Genomic DNA, 23,424 nt, shown 5'->3' on the forward strand with positions numbered 1-23,424 from the left:
CCTTCTAGGATGAGGCCTGAGCTGGTCACAGTCAATGGCTTGGGCCGCTTGGTTGAAGGCTGAGCAAATAAAGTCAGTATCTCTGGCCTTCTTGCCTAAAGGGCTGGAGGTAGGGGGACCCAGGTCCACTCTGGTCCACCAGGTACCAGCCCAGGATTCTTGAAGTTCCATCTTTGGATCAGCGGGGAAAACATGGGGTCACTGCCTCACTCCCTGGTAGCACTACAGGACCAAAGTTTCATTTCCCTGGGATTCTTCCTACTGTCTCTTGGTAGGGCTGCTCTGTCATCGTTGGAGCCTGACTCCCAGTGTTGCTGTCGGGCAGCCCTTCTCCTTCTTCCATGGGGTTGTCCACCTCCGAAAGTGGTGGTTTGCCTTTTTTCCCCACTGCCGGATGTGGGCTCTGCTGGTGGCTCCCTGGGAGGGACATCTGCCTTCTTCCCTGGTCAGGCCCCAACTGAGCTCCATGACTTTGCTTTAATACTTCCTGTCCCAACCTGGCACCTGAAGAGGTGGTGGGGCAGGGTTAGCTACCCCCAACAGTACCCTCTGTACTGGAGTGAAGCCACTCTGGTTCACTTCAGGCCTCCTTCAGAAGTGCAGAGCATCATTAGGTCCCATTGATCTCATGGCAGTGATGTGATTTATTGGAATCTAAAGGTTTGTCAGAATTGATCCTCTCACTCCTTTCAGCAAGCTGAAGTGAGTCCCAAATCTGGATGGTGACACTACATGTTCAGTTATGGATTTTGACACCTTCTGATAAATTTATTTTTGTCAATGTTATAGGAATATTCCTCAGAACAACACTGAAAGTATGTGTGTGTGTGTGTGTGTGTGTGTGTGTGTGTGTGTGTGTGAGAGAGAGAGAAAAACACACAAATTAGAAATATTTTTAAGCTCTTGATTTATGGGGTGATTCCGCCACTTGTAGAAAGGTGGTTGGCAGTTCACTTCTTTGTATGGTTAAAATTTAGTTGAGAATCTAAGATGAATAGAATCCTAAATTTGGATAATTCCCAGCGTGCAAAGCCACAGAATTTTTGACTGAAGATATCAAATGCAATTAGTGATATGAATGTCACATAGGGTTTTCTTATATTTCACCCAAAGTGTTAGTAAAAGGGTGAAAAAATTTAAACTTAATAGTCTGCTAATTACTGTTGTACATTACAGTATCATTTAGGAGAATGCTAATAGATTTGGTGTAAATGATATCCTGGTGTAAATGACTGCAGTTCTGCTGATTTCAGTGGAGTTACACTCATTTTCACCATTAAGAGATTATGATCTTTCTATTCAAGGAAAAAAGAATGGAGAGGTTAAGAGGCAAACAGGAGCTTAAATACTATGGGCCATCTTGTGTAAACAGCTTTCAACTTTTGCATCCACAATCATGGGATTAGATATGAAGAATTTAGATGTCTAATTACCATACACAGAGAGTTATCTAAATTCTATCATTAGTGATACAGTTGACTGTGCACAAAAAATTAAAACCACTCCAAAAAAATGTCTATTATTTAATTATGGAACCTTAAATAAACTATCATGTATATAATGAGGATACCATCATCACAACAGCTAAATCATATCTGCTCTCTAATTTTTACTGAAAGATCCTCCCATAAGGACACTATGGTAATTTCCAAAAAATAAAAAGCTGAAATATTATTTTAGAAATCAATCCCATACTCAACCAATAATGATTTACAATATCATTTATTAGACTATTTTTTTAAATAGGAAAACTGTCAACCGATAAACAGTAAAAACCTCTGTGGCATTTTGTCACTCATCAGATCACTGAAAAAGGATGGTTTCAGATTTTGCAACCACCTCTTCTGCAGGAAGCATTTTATTACAATGCAGATTTCCTTCATGTGCCTTACAGAGTCTTTCATACGTCTCTCTCTCTAGGGATTTTGCTTTTCAGCTACCTTTATTGCATAATAGAATGTTGTATAAAAATGGAATATTCAAATAAAACAGAAGGAAAAAGCACAGATTTATGCTTTAAACTAATATGTTTTAGTAGTATAAATCTTCATGAAAAGGAATCAATTTGTATTCTTTGTACTATATTTCCCTTAATCGGGACTTTCAGAAAAGTATGCATATAAAATAAAGACTTTGGGGCCCTTAGCTAAAGTATCTGTAACTGAAATTTAAAATACAGCCAAGCACCTTTTGCAGTGTTATCCACAGTATTACCATAGTGCTCTCTATGAGGTGAAGTAATTGTGAGAACCTTGCATGCTATATCTAGCTGGAATGCTTTTGCAGCAAATTGGTATTTCATAGAGAAGGTGAGTCTGATTCTGGAAACCAGCAAAAAGGCTTTGACCTCCTCAGATTTACCACATCTTTGAAATATCAGTGAACTGCAAGAGTGTTCAGAGTATTAAGAACATAAGAACAGCCATACTGGGTCATATCAAAGGTCCATCTAGCCCAGTACCCTGTCTTCTGACAGTGGCCAATGCCAGGTGCTCCAGAGGAAAAGAACAGAACAGGTAATCATCAAGCGATCCATCCCCTGTCACCCATTCCCAGCTTCTTTAAACAGAAGCTAGGGACACCATCCCGACTAATAGCCATAGATGGACCTATCCTCCATGAACTCATCTAGTTCTTTTTTGAACCCTGTTATAGTCTTGGCCTTCACAATATCTTCTAGCAAGGAGTTCCACAGGTTTACTGTGCATTGTGTGAAAAAATATTTCCTTTTCTTTGTTTTAAACCTGCTGCCTATTAATTTCATTTTGTGACCCCTAGTTCTTGAGTTATGAGAAGGAGTAAATAAAACTTCCTTATTTATTTTCCCCACACAAGTCATGATTTTATAGACCTCTATCATATCCGCCCTGAGTCATCTCTTTTCCAAGCTGAAAAGTCCCAGTCTTATTAATCTCTCCTCATATGGAAGCTGTTCTATACCCCAAATCATTTTTATTGCCCTTTTCTGAACCTTTTCCAATTCCAATATATCTTTTTTGAGATGGGGCAACCACATCTGCACGTAGTATTCAATATGTGGGCATACCATGAATGTATATAGAGACCACATGATATTTTCTGTCTTATTATTTATCCCCTTCTTAATTATTCTCAACATTCTCTTCACTTTTTTGACTGCCGCTGCACATTGAGTGGATGTGTTCAGAGAACTATCCACACTGACTCCAAGATCTCTTGAGCGGTAACAGCTAATTTAGACCCCATCATTTTATCTGTGTAGTTGGGATTGTGTTTTCCAATTTGCATTACTTTGCATTTACCGGCATTGAATTTCATCTGCCATTTTGTTACCCTGTCATCCAGTTTTGTGAAATCCCTTTGTAGCTTTTTGCAGTCTGCTTGGAACTTAACTATCTTGAGTAGTTTTGTATCATCTGCAAATTATCACTCAAACAGTCATAGCAAACATCTCATGTCTCTTCAGAACCCAGATCTTTTACAAAAGAAACACCAAACCTCCCTCTGCCTCTACAGCTTCCTCCTTCCCTAGCCCTCAACTTCTTCCATTCTGTATGACCAGGGACCTCCTTACTTGTGTATGCTTCCTTGCACTTTCCTGGAGCCATGTGACTCCTTCATGTAGGGGAGCCAGAGGCCACACCCTTCTCTTGTGTCTTTGGAGGATGGCAGTCTGCCAGATAAGGGGAAGTTGCCTCCAATCCAAAGGACCTGAGATGTTGAAGAGTGGCCATGACACACATCATAGCCATTAGATATGAGGAGAGACAAATCTCACTTCTGTCCTGCAGCCAGCTTTTATGCTGGCTTCAGGGTCGAAAGCAGTCCATAAGCTTCAGCACTGTGGACAAAGAACCCCCAGTTCCCAAACAACAATATCTTACAGGGAAAGCACTAATTTGAAATGAAGGCGGTACTGCTAGCTGAAGCTAGGGTACCTGTGCCCCCACAGAAGGAAGAGTAGTGTTCTTCCATGTGCTGCCAGGGGATGAGATCAGATCATTTCCTGCTACCGCAAGACCCTCTAATATTGAGAATAGTGTCCCATTGCCTTCCCCTTTCTCCCTCCCCCCAGACACAGTTTTGTGACAATCCAGCATCACTGACGATAACTTAGGGAAAGAAGGTCACCAGGCCACAAGAGAGAACTGAGGAGGGAGAAAAGGCGATCACCAACTCAACTCAACATTTGCTCAAGAAACTCCCTGAAAAAGCACAAGAACAAATCTGCACAGACACACCCCTAGAACCCCGACCTGGGGTATTCTATCTGCTACCCAAGATCCATAAACCTGGAAATCCTGGACGCCCCATCATCTCAGGCATTGGCACCCTGACAGCAGGATTGTCTGGCTATGTAGACTCCCTCCTCAGGCCCTTCGTTACCAGCACTCTCAGCTATCTTCGAGACACTTCCTGAGGAAACTACAGTCCATTGGTGATCTTCCTAAAAACACCATCCTAGCCACTATGGATGTAGAAGCCCTCTACACCAACATTCCACACAAAGATGGACTACAAGCCGTCAGGAACAGTATCCCCGATACTGTCACGGCTAACCTGGTGGCTGAACTTTGTGACTTTGTCCTCACCCATAACTATTTCACATTTGGTGACAATGTATACCTTCAAATCAGCGGCACTGTGATGGGTACCCGCATGGCCCCACAGTATACCAACATTTTTATGGCTGACTTAGAACAACGCTTCCTCAGCTCTCGTCCCCTAATGCCCCTACTCTACTTGCGCTACATTGATGACATCTTCATCATCTGGACCCATGGAAAAGAAGCCCTTGAGAAATTCCACCATGATTTCAACAATTTCCATCCCACCATCAACCTCAGCCTGGACCAGTCCACACAAGAGATCCACTTCCTGGACACTACGGTGCTAATAAGCGATGGTCACATAAACACCACCCTATATCGGAAACCTACTGACCGCTATTCCTACCTACATGCCTCTAGCTTTCATCCAGATCATACCACTCGATCCATTGTCTACAGCCAAGCGCCACGATATAACCGCATTTGCTCCAACCCCTCAGACAGAGACAAACACCTACAAGATCTCTATCATGCATTCCTACAACTACAATACCCACCTGCTGAAGTGAAGAAACAGATTGACAGAGCCAGAAGACTACCCAGAAGTCACCTACTATAGGACAGGCCCAACAAAGAAAACAACAGAACGCCACTAGCCATCACCTTCAGCCCCCAACTAAAACCTCTCCAACGCATCATCAAGGATCTACAACCTATCCTGAAGGACGACCCATCACTCTCACAGATCTTGGGAGACAGACCAGTCCTTGCTTACAGACAGCCCCCCAATCTGAAGCAAATACTCACCAGCAACCACACACCACACAACAGAACCACTAACCCAGGAACCTATCCTTGCAACAAAGCCCGTTGCCAACTCTGTCCACATATCTATTCAGGGGATACCATTATAGGGCCTAATCACATCAGCCACACTATCAGAGGCTCGTTCACCTGCACATCTACCAATGTGATATATGCCATCATGTGCCAGCAATGCCCCTCTGCCATGTACATTGGCCAAACTGGACAGTCTCTACGTAAAAGAATGAATGGACACAAATCAGACGTCAAGAATTATAACATTCAAAAACCAGTTGGAGAACACTTCAATCTCTCTGGTCACTCGATCACAGACCTAAGAGTGGCTATCCTTCAACAAAAAAGCTTCAAAAACAGACTCCAACGAGAAACTGCTGAATTGGAATTAATTTGCAAACTGGATACAATTAACTTAGGCTTGAATAGAGACTGGGAATGGATGAGTCATTACACAAAGTAAAACTATTTCCCCATGGTATTTCTCCCTCCCACCCCACCCCCCACTGTTCCTCTGATATTCTTGTTAACTGCTGGAATTAGCCTACCTTGCTTGTCACCATGAAAGGTTTTCCTCCTTTCCCCGCCCCTGCTGCTGGTGATGGCTTATCTTAAGTGATCACTCTCCTTACAGTGTGTATGATAAACCCATTGTTTCATGTTCTCTGTGTGTGTGTATATAAATCTCTCCTCTGTTTTTTCCACCAAATGCATCCGATGAAGTGAGCTGTAGCTCACGAAAGCTTATGCTCTAATAAATTTGTTAGTCTCTAAGGTGCCACAAGTACTCCTTTTCTTTTTGTGAATACAGACTAACACGGCTGCTACTCTGAAACCAACTCAACTGCCACTCACCAAGAGACAGCAAAGCTAAGGTTTGAGGAGGAGAGTGTGGGGATCAGGGCAGCCGGGGAGCAGCCAGAAGAACTGCTGGGCAAGGAAGTAATGGTGCTAGCCATACAAATGCAGCCTGGATAGCACCTGTTGAGCACCACCCTGTGCTGGGGTGGTGTGGAGTCACACTTTAGCCCCATCTCTGGGCCTTTTAAATCCAACCCTTTGCATGAATTCCAAAAGAATCCTTGGGTCCTTCTCAGGGCTTGGGCCACTTCGCTAGTGGCTGGTGGGGGAACCCAGGACTGCCCACTACTCTGGGTTCCAACCCAGGAAGCCTATACACAGCAGCCATATACTGCTTCCTTTAATTAGTAACCACTGCATTTCCTGGTCCTCTTCCTACCTGGTCCGATTATCTTAGGATTAGCATTCTTAGGTCTCATAAGTGCTGTTCATTGACCTTCTTTGTCCAGAGAAGAGCATCCTTCTTCACCTCTCTGGTCCCAGCCACAAACTGACCTGCTCAGGCCCTCCTGCTTCTTTTAGCTGTGCCTGCTGGGCTCTGATTGACTGCTTCCATGTAGCCTTTCTAGGCAGGCCTGGAAGAATCACCTTTGCTGCTCTTTTCCTACTCTGGGCATAGTAGGACCATAAGTCTTCAAGAAGAGGACCATGAAAGGCCAGATACACCCTGTCACATGGTGTTTAATAAATAACCAGGCCAGAAAAATATATTATATTGGCATTTAGAAAACTAGTTTTGGCATGGCTAGGACTAAATAGGCAGAGGCATAACTCTGCATTGGGGATGTGATTCAGTGAGAGCTTTGAGAGATATTCTTCCTCAAATAGGAACAGTGTCTCCTTGATCTCCCGGTATCAGAGTAGCCATGCCGCTACAAAAGAAAGAACACTGCACACTCCCTTTTATCTAGCCAGCTCCTTTTGCCAAATACAAGGATATTTGGGTTTTGGATCCCTTGTCAGAGGCTAGCACATTTACATTTTTGCACTATGAGCGTACCATGTGTGCCAGTTTTCACAGTGACCCAGTGTTTATATCATCATCTTAGCCCAATAAGAAGACCAGGTCTGACTTTAGACAGAATATGTTCTCCATCCCCCTAGTTTAACAATTTGATTTTGAGTCATATGTTTCTACCAGAACTCTTATTAACTGAACCAAATCAGGGCAAAAAACATCCAAATTTATATGTAATCATAGAGGTGTAGGACTGGAAGGGACCTTTGTACGTCATCTAGTCCAGTCCCCGGCACTCAAGGCAGGAGTAAATAATAACTAGACCATTCTTGACAGGAGTTTGTCTAACCTGTTCCTAAAAACCTCCAATGACAGAGATTCCACAACCTCCCTAGGCAATTTGTTGCAGTGCTTAACTCCCCTGATAGGAAGTTTTTCCTAATGTCCAACCTAAACCTCCCTGGCTGCAATTTAACCCCATTGCTTCTTGTTCACTCCTCAGAGGCTTAGGAGAAGAATTATTCTCCCTCCTCCTTGTAACAGCTTTCTATGTATTTGGAAACCTGTTACCATGTCCCCCATCAGTCTTCTCTTCTCCAAACTAAACAAACACATTTTTTTCAATGTTTCATCATAGGTCATGTTTTCTAGACCTTTACTCATTTTTATTACTCTCCTCTTTCTCCAATTGGTCCACATCTTTCCAAAAATGTGGCACCCAGAACTGACACAATACTTCAGCTGAGGCCTTATCAGCACAGAATAGAGTGGAAGAATTACTTCTTGCATCTTGCTTACAACACTCCTGCTAATACATCCCAGAATGGTATTTAAGTGATACTTATACCAGTTATCAACTACACACCATATTAAGTTTAGTCCACCATGGATCCTAAAATGCCTGCCATTCCCCTTGTCTTCTTATTCTATAAGAAGCACTATATAAGAACATTTTGGCCCTAATGGTTTTACCCAGGTTCCAAACTAATTGCTTCTACAAGTTCATTCATTTTAATGTTGAGCTAACTATCAAACAAATTTTAAAAGTTTGATACAATCTCCATTGATTCTTCTGGATGCTTTCCACAAAATACAAGCATTACCTCAGTCTTTTCCAAATTGAATATCAGTGGCCTATCCCTCAGTCAATCCCAGTCATAATCAGATATTAAGTTGATCAACTGTATTACCAAGGTCAGGAGATATGCAGACACAGCAGCCCTCATCTCCTCACTATAATTCCACTACTGACCTCATGTACATATTGAGCAGAAGAGGAATGGTTACAAGATGGAACATTCCATCACCGCATATCAACCTGTCCCCTCCCATAGTATCCTGGGAGAACACCACCACTCTGTGTCCTTTCAGGCAGAAAGGAGAAAAGATATTCCAAAGAGGACTTTTTCAACCCCTGGGGACTGTAAATAAGCTACTTGGAATCTCAATGGATACTTTATGATAATTCATCAACAGTAGGAGTTTAAACAATAATAAGTCACACTTTCTGGACTATACCCAGGCCTGAGCCCCAACTGACTAGAGTAAAGGAAATCTAAGCATTCCATACATTCTCAAAAATGTCTTGTTAGAATTTTTCAAAGACCTGTATTAAAAAAGTTCAAAATAAGTATGTATTTATTTATTTATTTATTTATATGTTAGCGATGACATTGTGCTATCAGTTTTTCTAACAGGGGCAGAAATTATGACTTAAGAAGTGGTGAGAAGACTCTATGTCAAAAGGTGGTTTTCTTGAGCAGGGGCCTAACAAGTGTTTCCTTAATGGAAGCTGGCACGCCTGCCCTCCTGTAGAGAAGACAAGTAGGTTATATTTGTTAACATTTTGTCTCCCACAAACACATTTTTTTCTTGAAGAAGTCTGAATTAATCAAAAAAAGAACTGGTATTAAATTTGTAATAGTAATGAATGCACATAATTTAAATGTGGATGGTTAAGAGAAAAAAGTTAACACATTAACTTAATAACAATTTTACTAAATAGTTTTCTCTCTCTTTTGATAGGCTTTTTTGAATGCTTCTGTAGGCAAGTTGTGCTCCTAGCTGTTTTTTAGAAGACAAACACCTCATATGTTTCAGCAAGTTGCATGTTATAATGCAGGACTTTGTCAGGAATACACTTGAGATGGCAGGAGTCATAATGCAAAAAGAAACATGACCGGATGATGATGGGTCCCATCAATCTGATGGCCTCAATACTTTGCTGTAGCAAACCAAGAGAAGGCTACAACCTCACTTGTTCCCTATTGATACACCATTTTTGAAAATGAATGATAACAATTATAGCAACGCTCACTCAATTTCTTAAGTGAGCAGCTATCAAATATCAAATATTCAATTGCTATGTAATGAAGATGCCATTTAATAATTTCATACTTACATTTCACTTTTTTTTGTATATCTTAAATACACCAGGCTTCAGAGTAGCAGCTGTGTTAGTCTGTATTTGCAAAAAGAAAAGGAGTATTAGTCTCTAAGGTGCCACAAGTACTCCTTTTCTTTTTAAATACACCACTATTTTATACTATTAGTTATTACCACTATGCTAAAATAAATATAAAAATAAATATAGAAGCCTTTATATTTAAATAAAAATGTTTTGCTAGTGACAGAAGACAGCTTCAATTAGCTGACACCTATTTTGATTTGATTTTGTAATACTGTTTGAGTCTATGTAAATGTCCCCAGTAGGGCTGGCATCAGTTTTCTGAGAGATCATCTGTTCCTGTCTTGGTCACTCTCACCTACCGGTTCCTACAGTTACACTCTGCCTGACTGGTGATATTCTCAATGGAAGGCTCACATTTCTAGAATTTGCTCATTCCAGTGTCCCATTAAACTACAGGTTAGTCAGATTTAGGAGTCAGTGTAAGACTGACAGTGATCATCATAAAAAACTAAACATTTGCTATTCCTCAGATGTTATGGTAACATACAGTTTTTCCTGGTCCAAGTCTAGAAAGACACTTGAGTTTCTATATGTACCTCAGGTACCCAGGACAGTGAATGCTTACTTTAAATGGCATCCACTGGGTCCATTGTATTAGACTTTGAAAGATTATATGTGCAGTTCAATAGGAGCGACTGGGGATTTATTTATTTTGGGTATGGTTAGCAATGGTATTACTTGATTTTTCATGTGGGCTGTTTGTATTTTTGGATGTTTTTTTTTTTAGTTATACCACTAGTATTATCATGCCCAAAAGTAAACACAATTGGATTTTAATTATTACTACAATGGGCTGAATTATTATATTTAAGCTTTAGTCACCATAAACATTTTAGTAATGTTTTTTACCAAGAGTGATATTTGTTTTTTTAAAACTTTAGTTACTTGTAAATTGCTGTGCTGTACTTTAATGCAAATTTGGTTTTTAGTGCGTTTTATATATTGCAAATGATTTTGCAGTATAGTGTGAATTAGCAATTGTTGAACTAAATGTATATTTATATTTACATTAACAGTTTATTTAACACAGGGATATTGTGCTGCACATGTTTTATAATTTAAAATGGTACATAATATTTAAAATTATTTGTTTAACTTTTATTAATATTATAAAAATAATTATGAAATATATATATACTATAAAACATCATTATTCAAAATAATTTTGGATAAGGAGTTTTAACATATACAGATTTTGCTTGCATAGATTACAGACAATTTTTGTTTTGTAAATACATTAAACATGCACCTTTGCTTGCCATTGGTTTTAGTGCAAAAGCACTTATATTTTGTTTGCAAGTTTTGTTTTTTACATATATTTTTTCAATTTTTATGAACTATACATTGGGATGCATTTATGGGCTTTTATTACTTATGTTTTTAGTATACCGTTGGATAGTGGTTTACTGAATACATTACTAAATTTTTGGTTACTTGAATTTTTATAGGTAGTATTGGGTATATGTTAATGATGTGGCTAGGGTAAACAGTTATAACATATGCTTGAATGGCTATTTGTTTTTATAAAAAGTAAAATTTACTAATTTTTACTAGGACATTAATTGTTATAGTCATATTGTATATCATTTTTAATTTTTAGTGGTAGTTTTTAACATATTTTTTAATTATTTCAATAACTAATTGGTTTTTGTTTTGATGGCACTTTTGGGCAGCCACTGCTTTTTTAATATACACATTGAAGTGCCAGTGTTATTTAATATGGTGGGGCAATATTCTTTTAAATTATTTTTATAATACTCCCTACAATTGGATGCCCCTATTTATTATAAAGCAGTTGGGTTATTACCAGAGGGGTCTTAATCTGGGGAGGTGGGCATTTTATGGGAGATGGGGGAGGTGTCAAAGGTACTTGCTTTACTATAGGGCTAACCAGATTTAAAGGGGCTTTTTTTGGCTTTTTGGCTTATTTTATTTTTTGCGCTTGTTTAGCTTTTTAGCTGTGAGACTTGCTGTAATAGTTTGCTTGTAGGCTTCTTGTTTTATTTGTTGTATGGCTTTTTTTGCCCTTATTAGCGTTTTTAATGATTTGGCTTTCAATTTAGTTTTACTATTTTTTATTTTGGGGTTGAATATATATATATATATATATATATATATATATATATATATATATGCTTTTTAAAATGCTTTTATACACATTTTGGCCCTGTTTTTCCTCCTAGTAACCCTGATAACCGGGTGGTCTGTTATTAGGAAAAGTTACTGCCTGACTGGTTTCAGCTTGTTATTTGTGTTTTGTGTGTTTGTTTGTTTGGGCCCTTCTGGAAAACAGCACTGGCCCCCCAAATTGTTTGTTTTAATTCAGCATAATCTTGGGTAGTATTAATTGGTCCTAAAATCACCTTCATTTAATCCATCCACTGTGGCAGTCTTAAATCTTAGTACCTTAAATCCATCATCCGCAACTCCTAGGGGTTGGATGGTGTCAGCTGCTATAGCTAATGTTTCCTTTTTAGTAAGATACAACTTGGGATATTCTGTGGGGCCCAGTTTGTTTAAATAAAACAACTTCCCCAATTGTTTTGCAGACATTATAAACTTCATAGCTTCCTTGATCCAGTCCCACCTGTCCCTCTGGTCCTGTATGTGTTCAGTGCATTGGCAATAGCAGCCCAGTGCAAGATGCTAGTATAGGCCTGGGCTTCTGCTATATAATCCTTTACCCTCCACCCACGTCTCTGAATAGCCATTACCATTCAATCCAGGCATGTATCCTGGTTTAAGGGTCCCAGACCCTGGGCAGCTGCTCATATTTGCTCAGGCTCAGCTGTGTTGTAATTTTTACCTCTTCCTGAACCTGCCTTTTAAGCTCTGGGGTCTGCATCCATTGGGACTAATTCCCTCTGTTCAGTCCAAATGACCTAGGTTACCTGTGTTCTCCACCAAAATTGCTACCCGCAAAAACTGGGGCATCCCAGCGATACCTTACCGAGGGTTCAAGGCAGAACCGGTCAATTTAGGCACCCCCATCCTTTCTCTTCCAAGGGATCAGGACATAAGGCACTTACTCATAAGGCTCAGGTAGAAACTTGGTTAATTTAAGTACCCATCCTTAACCATGGGGCTCAGGGCTCTATGGGTCTGCAGGACATTTTCCCAGTGAAAGAACCTTATACAGCTATGCTTTAAACATCTATTTATTAGCAACACAGAGAGAATACATATACCAAGTAAATCGATTATGCTCACCACTTTCAATACATAGACAAATTTCACCCAATGGCCAGTCAGTCATTTGGGGGTTTCCCAGCACGCTTATACATCACAGTTATGCAGTGTATGATGTCTGGTAGCTTGTTGTTGTACTGCAGTCCAGAGTTGATATCCAAAAAGCTTTGCTTTTTATTTCCATTATATAAGTAAAAAGAACTACCTTTTTAAAATTTCCTAAAACTATCACATTATGCCACAATTTTTTAATCAATTACACACTGGAACCTATGTGTCTTCCTTCCTGCCCAAGTTTTGTTTTACATTTTATTTTTTATTCCAGAATTGTAACTTATTTGTGAACTTCTCGGTTTCTACAGATGGTCAGCATAAATTCGCTGATCAGAGTTTATTTTATTTATTTACCATTTGTTGAGTCTTTTTGTATTCTTCCTAAAACTTCCGAGCGCCTGGGAGTCTTTACTTTACAAACCTCGGTAGTAATTACTCTTGTTAGGCAGGGGTGCTTTATTAGGAGCAGAACATTATTTTTTAAAAAAATTTTAGTGGTGAACTCCCTGAGTTTCATCCAATGCTGTTTTAATATGGTTGATTAGGTCTGAGGACTACCATCAAGTTGTTCCCCATCCTTCCAATACTTAACATACCTTGAAGTGAAAACCTTGTGAAACAACATAACAGAGGCAAGCAGAGTCACCTGAAGCAATGCATGGGACTAGTTGAGGGCAATAGACAATTCAGATAATAAAAAACATTAAAAAGAAAATCCATAACTATCTCTTGAAAAATGTCCTGAAGTTTTGAGGCTTCCACTGAGTGACTCAGATAGCCTCACATGCTTATCATGTGGCTGCTTCCTGGACTCCCTCAGCAAGAGAAGGACCTCTCAGGGGCCTCTTTAGGATATTAGGGATTTTGTTTTGTGTGAAAAAGCAACTTTGAGAACAGAAGAAAACGGGGACAAATTCTGTACTCCAGGTACTGAGTCTGGAATTCTCTAAATGCAGTAGAAGCACTGGTACATAAAAACAACATAACAACCGTACTGGGTCAGACCAATGGTCCATCTAGTCCTGTATCCTGTCTTATAATCATAGAATCTTAGAAGATTAGGGTTGGAAGAGACCTTAGGAAGTCATCTAGTCTAAACCCCTGCTCAAAGCAGGACCAGCCCCAATTAAATCATCCCAGCCAGGGCTTTGTCAAGCCGGGCCCTAAAAATCTCTAAGGCTGGAGATTCCAATACCTCCCTAGGTAACCCATTCCAGTGCTTCACCACCATCCTAGTGAAATAGTTTTTCCTAATATCCAACCTAGACCTCCCACACTGCAACTTGAGACCATTGCTTCTTGTTCTATCATCTGCCACCACTGAGTGTAATAGTAGGATTTTATGTGTGTATTTTGTATGATTTAAAATGAAAGATAAATAATAATGAGATAATAATATAGCATGTATTAAATGTATTGGTGTATGATTTGATCATATCCTGTCAGCCACCCTTTTTGACTAGCAGGAAGGAATGGCCTAATGGGCCATTTGGTAAAGATGCATCAGTCAGAATCTGTGTCTGGGCTGATTTCAAGGCAGTAACAGACATTTTAAGGTCACGATTTTATAGTAGGTTTAGCATTTTAAAATAAGTAAAAGAATGCCATGATTGTTTTTCTTGTGCATTGCAACCTGATGGTCCTGTTTAAAATATTTTGTGTAAATTAGTTCTGTTTTGTGTGTGAATGAGGAATGTGTGTGTTAAGAGATAAGTGTGAAGGCCATCACTGAGCCAGATATACGAGGGAGGAACTGGAGACAGACGCAAGGGTGCCAAGAGACTGCAACGCGCCCTTATTGAAATGTCAGAGGGCAGATTGACAACTATAAAGATGAGACACCTATTAATGGGACAAGATAGCTGTGATAAAGAATGAGAAGGACAATTTAAGAAAACAAGCACTCGTCAAACAACAACTGATTACAGCATGATGGAGCAAAACTCATTGGTCCCAGTGAAGGAAAATCACTATATAAACATGGTGCCTTGCCATGAAACTTTGGGTTCATCCTGCCAAGACTTCCCCAGAGTATCGTGTCATGACCGACGGAACCCGCCTCCTCCCTATTCATGATCAACATAGCTGGCCACTAGATTGAGACAGACTCTGGACTGGTAACTATAACATCGGCTGATAGGACAGTGTGTGTGTGTGTTGTATCTTGTATCTTCAATAAATGTATCTTCAATAAATGTGGCATATTGCCTTTTCTTCTGAAAAAGATCCTGTGTGCTTCTTATAAGCATAACATGAGAACAGCCTAGCTCCATTCTCTTTGGAACCCCCCCCCCCTCAGGTAGTTGAAGGTTGCTATCAAATCCCCCCTCACAATTCTTTTCTGAAGACTAAATAAGCCCAGCTCCCTCAGCCTCTCCTCATAAGTCATGTGCCCCAGTCCCCTAATAATTTTTGTTGCCCTCTGCTTGACTCTCTTGAATTTGTCTGCATCCTTTCTGTAGTGGGGGGCCCAAAACTGGACACAATACTCCAGATGTGGCCTCACCAGTGCCCAATAGAGGGGAATAATCACTTCCCTCGATCTGCTGGCAATGCTCCTACTAATGCAGCCCAATATACCGTTAGCCTTCTTGGCAATAAGGGCACACTGTTGACTCATATCCGGCTTCTCATCCACTGTAATACCCAAGTCCTTTTCTGTAGAACTACCACTTAGCCAGTCGGGGTCCCCAGCCTGTAGTAGTGCATGGGATTCTTCCATCCTAAGTGCAGGACTCTGCACTTGTCCTTGTTGAACCTCATCAAATTTCTTTTAGCGCAATACTCCAATTTGTCTAGGTCACTCTGGACAATATCCCTATCCTGCAGTGTATCTATATCTCCCCCCAGTTTAGTGTCATCCACAAACTTTCTGAGGGTGCAATCCATCCCATCATCCAGATCATTAATGAAGATGTTGAACAAAACCAGCCCCACAACTGACCCCAGGGCACTCTTCTTGATATTGGCTGCCAACTAGACATCAAGCCATTGATCACTACCTGTTGAGCCTGACGATCTAGCCAGCTTCCTATACACCTTATAGTCCATTCATCCAATCCATACTTCTTGAACTTGCTGGCAAGAATATTGTGGGAGATTGTATCAAAAGCTTTGCTAAAGTCAAGGTATATCATGTCCACCGCTTTCCCCATATCTACAGAGCCAGTTATCTCATCATAGAAGGCAATCAGGTTGGTCAGGCATAACTTGCCCTTGGTGAATCCGTGTTGACTATTCCTGATCATCTTCCTCTCCTCCAAGTGATTCAAAATGGATTCCTTGAGGACCTGCTCCATGATTTTTCCACTGTCTTCTGACAGTGGCTAATGCCAGGTGCCTCAGAGGAAATTAACTGATCAGGCAATCATTGATTGATCCATCCCCTGTTGTCCACTCCCAGCTTCTGGCAATCATAAGAAAATATATTGAGAGGATTGGGGAGGGGATGAAAGGAGTCTGTATGGGGAGGAATGTGTATGTTTTTTGACATTAGAGAGCAGAACTTGGCAGAGGCTATGTAAGTCATACTATGATTTGGGGCTGACAAGATGCAAACACAGGGCTGCTAGATCTGCAATTAAATGCAACTGTTGACCAGACACTCTTGCCAATGGAGAGAGAGAGAGAGAGAGGACAGGGAGAGGCACAGCAGTCTCTAGAGCTTATTACATCTCTTGACATTGCAGTAACGGTCACTCCCCAGCTCTTATGCTGCTCTGGGGTCTTGCGGGACCCCTCTCCTCCAACCTCTAAAGACCTCCCTAGCTCAGAGCCCACATTTTTCAACTATGAGCTAAACAGGCTTTTGCCCTGCATGCTTCTACCATAGTTGTTGGAAAGAGAATAATGGACTTCACATCCATATAGATTGTAATTTATTTTATTTTATTTATCAGACATTAGATTTATGACATCTTAAATCAAAATATGTATAAATCCCATCCAGAGATCACTTAAATTCCAGTACAGAAATGGAGGAAGAGAATAAACAGTGTCTGAAGTAAAAAAAATCCCTGTTCAGGAGATCAAGTTGTAGGGCAAGTTGTCACTTTATAGTCAGCCCCATGTACAAAGCACTGTGTGTAGATGTGCTGCTCTGCATACATGTTGGAAAGCTGACTGTGATTCAGGCATCACAATCAGGATCCTAATTTCCCCCATTCCACAAAAGATGTTCCTTCCCTAAACCTGAGTGCAGCATATTTCCCCTGGTGTACTAGCACAGCTGGGAGGACTAGGACTTTTTGAGGGCAAAGCAAAGACTGCCCATTCCCTGTCTCTTCCAGACCTCTTCCTGCCCAAATTCAGCATTCAAAACTTTATTTTTAAATTGCCATTTCCATATGAGCCACTGAACATTTCAACTACGGTGTGTAGTACTGAAAGCGCATTACTGGGAACCAGGAACATGCAAATTCTAACTGCACCCCAGGCTTAGTTTGGGACCTTTGTGTTTCTGTTTCTCTATCTATAAAAGAGAAACAATAGTTATTCACTTATCACAGAGGTGCTCTGTGGATTAAATAGTTAATGTCTGTAATCTGTTCATGGAGATAGAAAGTTCTACAGCAGTTGCAGGTGCTCGGCACCTCTAGGAATCAGACCAATTGTTTAGGGTTTCAATTAAAGAAATCCATGCTTGAAAGTTTTGGCCACAGCCTTATCTCCTGCTTCAGGCCTTAACTAGAGGACAATTCTTTGCCACCCACAGTTTGATTGTTCAGCCAAATGTTTTATTCTTCAAACCTGTTTGGTGAAACTCAGTAAAGTCTGATAAAGTACCTAAGTCTCTCTCTCTCTCTTCTTTTTCTTCGTCCTCCAGATGATGCATAATTAAAAGAAACAAGAGCTTGATAAATGGAAAATATAGATTACTGCAAAGCCTGGCTTTCTGAGCCATTGCCTGCTATGAGAAGAGCACAAGTGATTTACAATTACTTCAGTGACCATTTATTTAAAATATGAAGCACTTCCCTTCCCCCCAATTATATACTGTTTGAGTTTCTTAGAACTCTGCTAATTACTTGTCTGACTAAATAACCCTGTATTTCTGTGAATGTGGCTTTTACATCAGTGACCATAGCTGGGTTACTCTTGCTAATTGGATGATGTACTTTCATTTCACATCTGTATTGTACCAAATAAATGAGAGCTCTTCCTTAGTTAAAAATTGTCATGTGGTGCTTTCATTTCCTATAGTAGCCGGACTTGTAGAATCAAGAATTGTGTCAAAACTTAGCCCAAGTCAGGAAGTGTTTTGGTGAATGCGTTTCTAATTTGGGATTCATAATTTAAGATGAAACCAGACAAGTTTCTCCTGCTTTCTGGACTCATGAAATGTTCCGAACTGTAGACACCGTAGTAATATGAGCAATATAAGGTATTAGTATCCATATCAATGGCAGAATCTAATCTACATCAGGTCAAAAGTATGACAGCCCTAATTAATCAATATGACATTATTTAAAGAACTATGCACTATAGATACCTAGTCTGATAACAATTATTTCCTGTCTCTTAAGAAGTGTTACTAATTGGGCCTTTGCCACTGTGGGAAACTAATACATATTAGTACTTAAAAGGAATCTGTTTGTAGTTCACAAATGTAATTTCTCCCTTGTCACCTTCACCAAATGTAATTTCTTTGTACATCCATGCCATCCCACTGACAACTATGAAGATGCATGTGTGCTGTTGTAACTGAAGACAGAATCAGGTCTTTGGTAGTGTTCCTCAGAGCTCATCAAGTGCATGCTAGCTGAAGGTCAACCCAGGCAAGACTGAGGTAATGATGGTGGTTTGGGGGAAGCATCCAGAGGAGATGTTGGAGGTAACATCAGTTCCTTTGACTGACAGAGTAGGACCTCAATTAGTTAGTAGGGTTTACAATTTAGCTTTGATTTTAGGCTCTCACCTGCTCTTGGACTGTCATGTAACAGGAGGAATCCAGTCATCTTTTTACCATCTGCAACTGGCAAGGAGGTTGCAACCCTTCCTTTCAGATGTGAACTTTGCCACCATCATCAATGCTTTTCTTACCTCAAGATTAGACTATGACAATATGCTCTACATGAAGCTATGCCTTAAAAGCATTTGGAATGGAAGCTGGTGAAGAGGGGGTGAATCTGGTGAAGTGTTCACTTATTGAGCAGGCATCTCGCAGGGAGTGTATGACACAAATGCTTCAAGACTTGCACTGGCTGCTTACTCATCTCCAGTTGGATTTTAAGGTGTTGTTTATGACCTATCAAGCCCTAATTGACCTGGGACTGGTTTATGTGAGGGATTCTCTCTCTCTCTCTCTGCCTTACTGCCACTGCTGAAGTCAGCAGGTGTGTGCAAGGTGGATCCCTCTCATTATAAGAGAGAACCTATGGGAGGGCTCCAGGACTCTGGAACTTGCTCCATGCCTTGATCCAAAGCAGCCTGAATTCTGTGGCCTTCCAGGCACACTGCAAAATGTTCATTTGATAGGACTTTCCATGAAGGCTAAAAGTGTGCTTCCCATAACAATTAAAATGATTTTCTACAGGTGACTGTCTGAGTTGATGCAGAACTGGTCCATTTAGTACTGCTGGGATTTCATTGAATTATTATTACTTGTTAGGGTGTTTACACCCTGGGATAGGAGTCTTTTTATTATTTTAAATGTACAGCAAAGTAAAATAATACATAATACATCTTCTCCTCCTACTTTTTCCTGTACTGAATTACAGGTAGAGTAGGGCCAACTTTCTGGGTTATGACTAAGAAAAATCTTGCAACAAAATTGTGAATGTTTGTGATATTTTGTGGATTTTATCCTCATGAAATAATACTTACAATACTTCAAGAAACTGGCAAATTCATCATTGTTTAACTGATTTTTTCTTGTCATGTTGTAAACACACTATATCAGATACACTTGTAAAATTCTATTTAAAGCATTCTCTATCTCTTACATGCACACTTTTGCTATTGCAATAGAAGACAAGAAACTTCTAGGGACTACGTTTTGGTTTCAATAGTGCATTATAGAAGAATTCACACCTTATGGACTTAAAAGGTTTCCATCATCCCGGAAAGGGAGCAAATTATCAGTTTTCTCCAGTGCCAAATTAGCAAAGAAATAGAATGTGTGAAAGTAAAAGGAAAACTTGATGTCAATTCACTTACTTTTATTAATGAGTGAAAACATCCATGAACATAATGTGCCCATGCTTCAAGAGTTAGGAGAAGACCTGCATGCTGTTATGCCATCCATTATTAATGTGATCATTTAAAACTATAATTATCCACCCATACATAATTTTCATCACCTATTTCCAGTTGTTAAATTCAGGTTTCTAAATTAATGTAAAGAATTACAATTTTAACTATGGAGTTTAGTCTAACACCTGTATCTTCCACAGTAGAATTTTCACAACATTCTTGGGAGTCACAAGTGCCATTACAAATAATCATACAAGTTCTGTTTCTCAGAATTAATAGTCAGTAATATCTAGAGAAATGCTTTTAGTGATAGTGAAATTCATTGTAGAATCTGTGCATATCACTAATACATTTTGTTTATTGCGAGAGTCTGATTGAATTTTTTGATAGGTATGGAACTGTATCCTTCAGGATATGCCCATATTAGAAAACAAACATTACATGGAGAGGTGCCCAATAAGATGGGATGAGTCAAAGGTAAATGGGGTATTGATTAACATAGCTATGCAAATGGGTTCCCTCCTCAACAATTCCCCCCCCCATAAGAAACTTAAACCTTTAATGGAGCTTTGGCACACAAGCAATTAAATAGACTGAAAAACATTCTGACAGACATTTTCAACTAGAACAGTGTGTATAATTACTTTGTGTGAATGGGATGACATTAAATTACATTTAAACCAATCTTCACCAGAAAATAAATATTACAGTAGTTGAATTGATATTAGATAATAGGAAATAGTCAAAGTCATTAGCACATAGAGAAAACATGTATACAAAATAATCTTTGTCTAATTTTCCCTTGTGTGTGAATTCTGCCTTAAGATTTTTCATATCCATGTAAGAGTTCATCTCTCTTTAAATTTCTGATATAGGATTTTTGCTGCTTTCTGATGCCTACCCAAAACTCAGTGGGCAGTTACATTTAACCTTTAAAATAAATTATCATTGAATTGCATAAATAAAAAATGCCTTTTATGTAAAAGTGAGATACTCTGAATTCAGATTATAAAAATCAGAAGGTGCACAAAAGAAAATTGGAAAGTGATCTATGATCATGCTAACTTTGAAAATTAAATAAAAAGACATAAAAAGCCTGGCAGGATTGAGCATATGTCATTTTTCTTCATAAAAAGCTTATATTGATATAACATACCAAAGGAAATTAGAACACAAACATTATGAGACAAATTTAACTGGAAATGGCCTAAGAAATGTTTTGAACAAATCTTGCTGATCTAGCAGATATTGAGATTGAATTTTAGATACTTCACTTTCTTGCTTATTTTCTTTTATATACCATAAATTCTAAATTCGACCTCCTGGCCGCATTGAAGTTAATGGGAGTTCTGCCACTGACTTCAATGGGGTGAAGATTTCACCCTCTCTGAACCTGCAATTAACTCCATGAAGGCAAAACACATTTGTGCAGAGCCTCACATCACTTGGGTTCCATATGGGGGCATAGGTCCACTAGCACAGAGCTCATTGCAAGATCAGATCCTAAAGCCTTGATCCTATGAAGACATGCATATGTGCTTAACTTTAAGCATCTGAGTTGTCCAATGGATTTCAACAGGACAATAAATATTTATGTGCTTAAATTTAAATCTAAGTGTAAATCTTTGCAGAATTGGGATCTAAGAGAGTAAGTCAATTACAATCAGCTCTGCTCTTTCATGTAGAAACCGCAAATTGAAAATTCTTTTTATAGTAAGAAAATGTACATACATCGTCTCTTCAAACTAAATATCTATTCAAGATTCATGCATGACCCAGACTACAAAATATGTATTTGTTTAACATTTAAATCAGGATGAAAGTTATCTGCATGATAAAGAGTCCATGACATACTAATACTAAAACCCCATTTCTAAATTAAATTTCCTGCTCTCCAAAATGATCAGGATTGGAACAATCTAGACTTGAGTTAATAGAATCCACAAAGACATAGCGCCAAAGTAGGAAAAAAGGCTAAGTTCATTGCAGTTCCATTACTTAAGGTAAACAATTCTTTTGAAAAGAATAATTATTTCATGTTTACATTCAATCTGTTCTCTAGAAACTGAGTGTATGAAAGATTCATGCACTTCAGAATTGTACATGAAATACAACTACATTCATAATATTGGTTTCAGAGTAGCAGCCATGTTAGTCTGTATCCGCAAAAAGAAAAGGAGGACTTGTGGCACCTTAGAGACTAACAAGTTTATTTGAGCATAAGCTTTTGTGAGCTACAGCTCACTTCATCGCATGCATTCAGTGGAAATTAATTCCACTGAATGCATCCGATGAAGTGAGCTGTAGCTCACGAAAGCTTATGCTCAAATAAATTCATAATACTGTGGTTCATGTCAACTATCAATATATATATAGCACACAGATATAATTACCTCTGTACTCAGGAGTCATCTGTTGCTTGTAATCACATGCACTCTATATCAGCACAATGGTGATACCAGGGACTTAATCATGCCCAACCCTAGTGAGATTTTGTGATGGCTTATGGTTCTGAGTAAATATTTCCATTGGAAAAGATGACTTGCAGACATAGTAATGGATGATATAGCTATCAAGAGATCTCCTAGCAAGAATTAAATAAACCATAAGTCATCACCAAACTTATATAAGTCAAAATACAATCCACATTTGAGTTCATTCAATCCACAAAGACAAACAGCTCCAAAGTAGCAGAAACCAAGTCACTGAAAAAAATAAAAATAAAAACTAAGTAGGTTTGTTCCATTACTTTCCCATTCACTAAATGAATATTTTCCTTTGCACCAGTAGTTTTTATTATGTAACTATATATATGAATAATAAAATGTACCCTTATATTAAATAGATCTGGCTTCAGCTTTAATAAGGATATTCAACTGCAGGTTTATTTTAAATTGACTTTTCCAATATTTCCTCCAAACACTCTTTCTTTCCCTCTTTACAGAACCACAGAAGTGTAGGACTGGAAGGGACCTCAAGAGATCATTTAGTCCAGTCTCCTATATGACGTTGCACCCCAGAATGCTTTATGGGAATATGCTTATGAATGCATATATGACATAACTGGAATATGTTTTATGCTACATATGCCATGTAAGATATATCTGCAAAGGTTATGATCTACTGAATAAATTCATCCTATTTTTATGCATGTGTCATTTTTGTATTCGAAGTTATCAATATTGGCTGTGTACTTGTTTGAGTTTAAGTAGCCTTAGTAAAGCATTTGGTCAGCTTCCTGAGAATGGAATGTGCAAATTAAGTGCCCAATCAAGAAACACTTAACTGATAATGGATCTTGGAAGACTCCAATCCACATAAGAAGGCTTCCTGGAGACATTCAAGATAGC

This window comes from Dermochelys coriacea, chromosome 2, assembly GCF_009764565.3.
Source record: "Dermochelys coriacea isolate rDerCor1 chromosome 2, rDerCor1.pri.v4, whole genome shotgun sequence".
Lineage (NCBI taxonomy): Eukaryota > Metazoa > Chordata > Testudines > Dermochelyidae > Dermochelys > Dermochelys coriacea.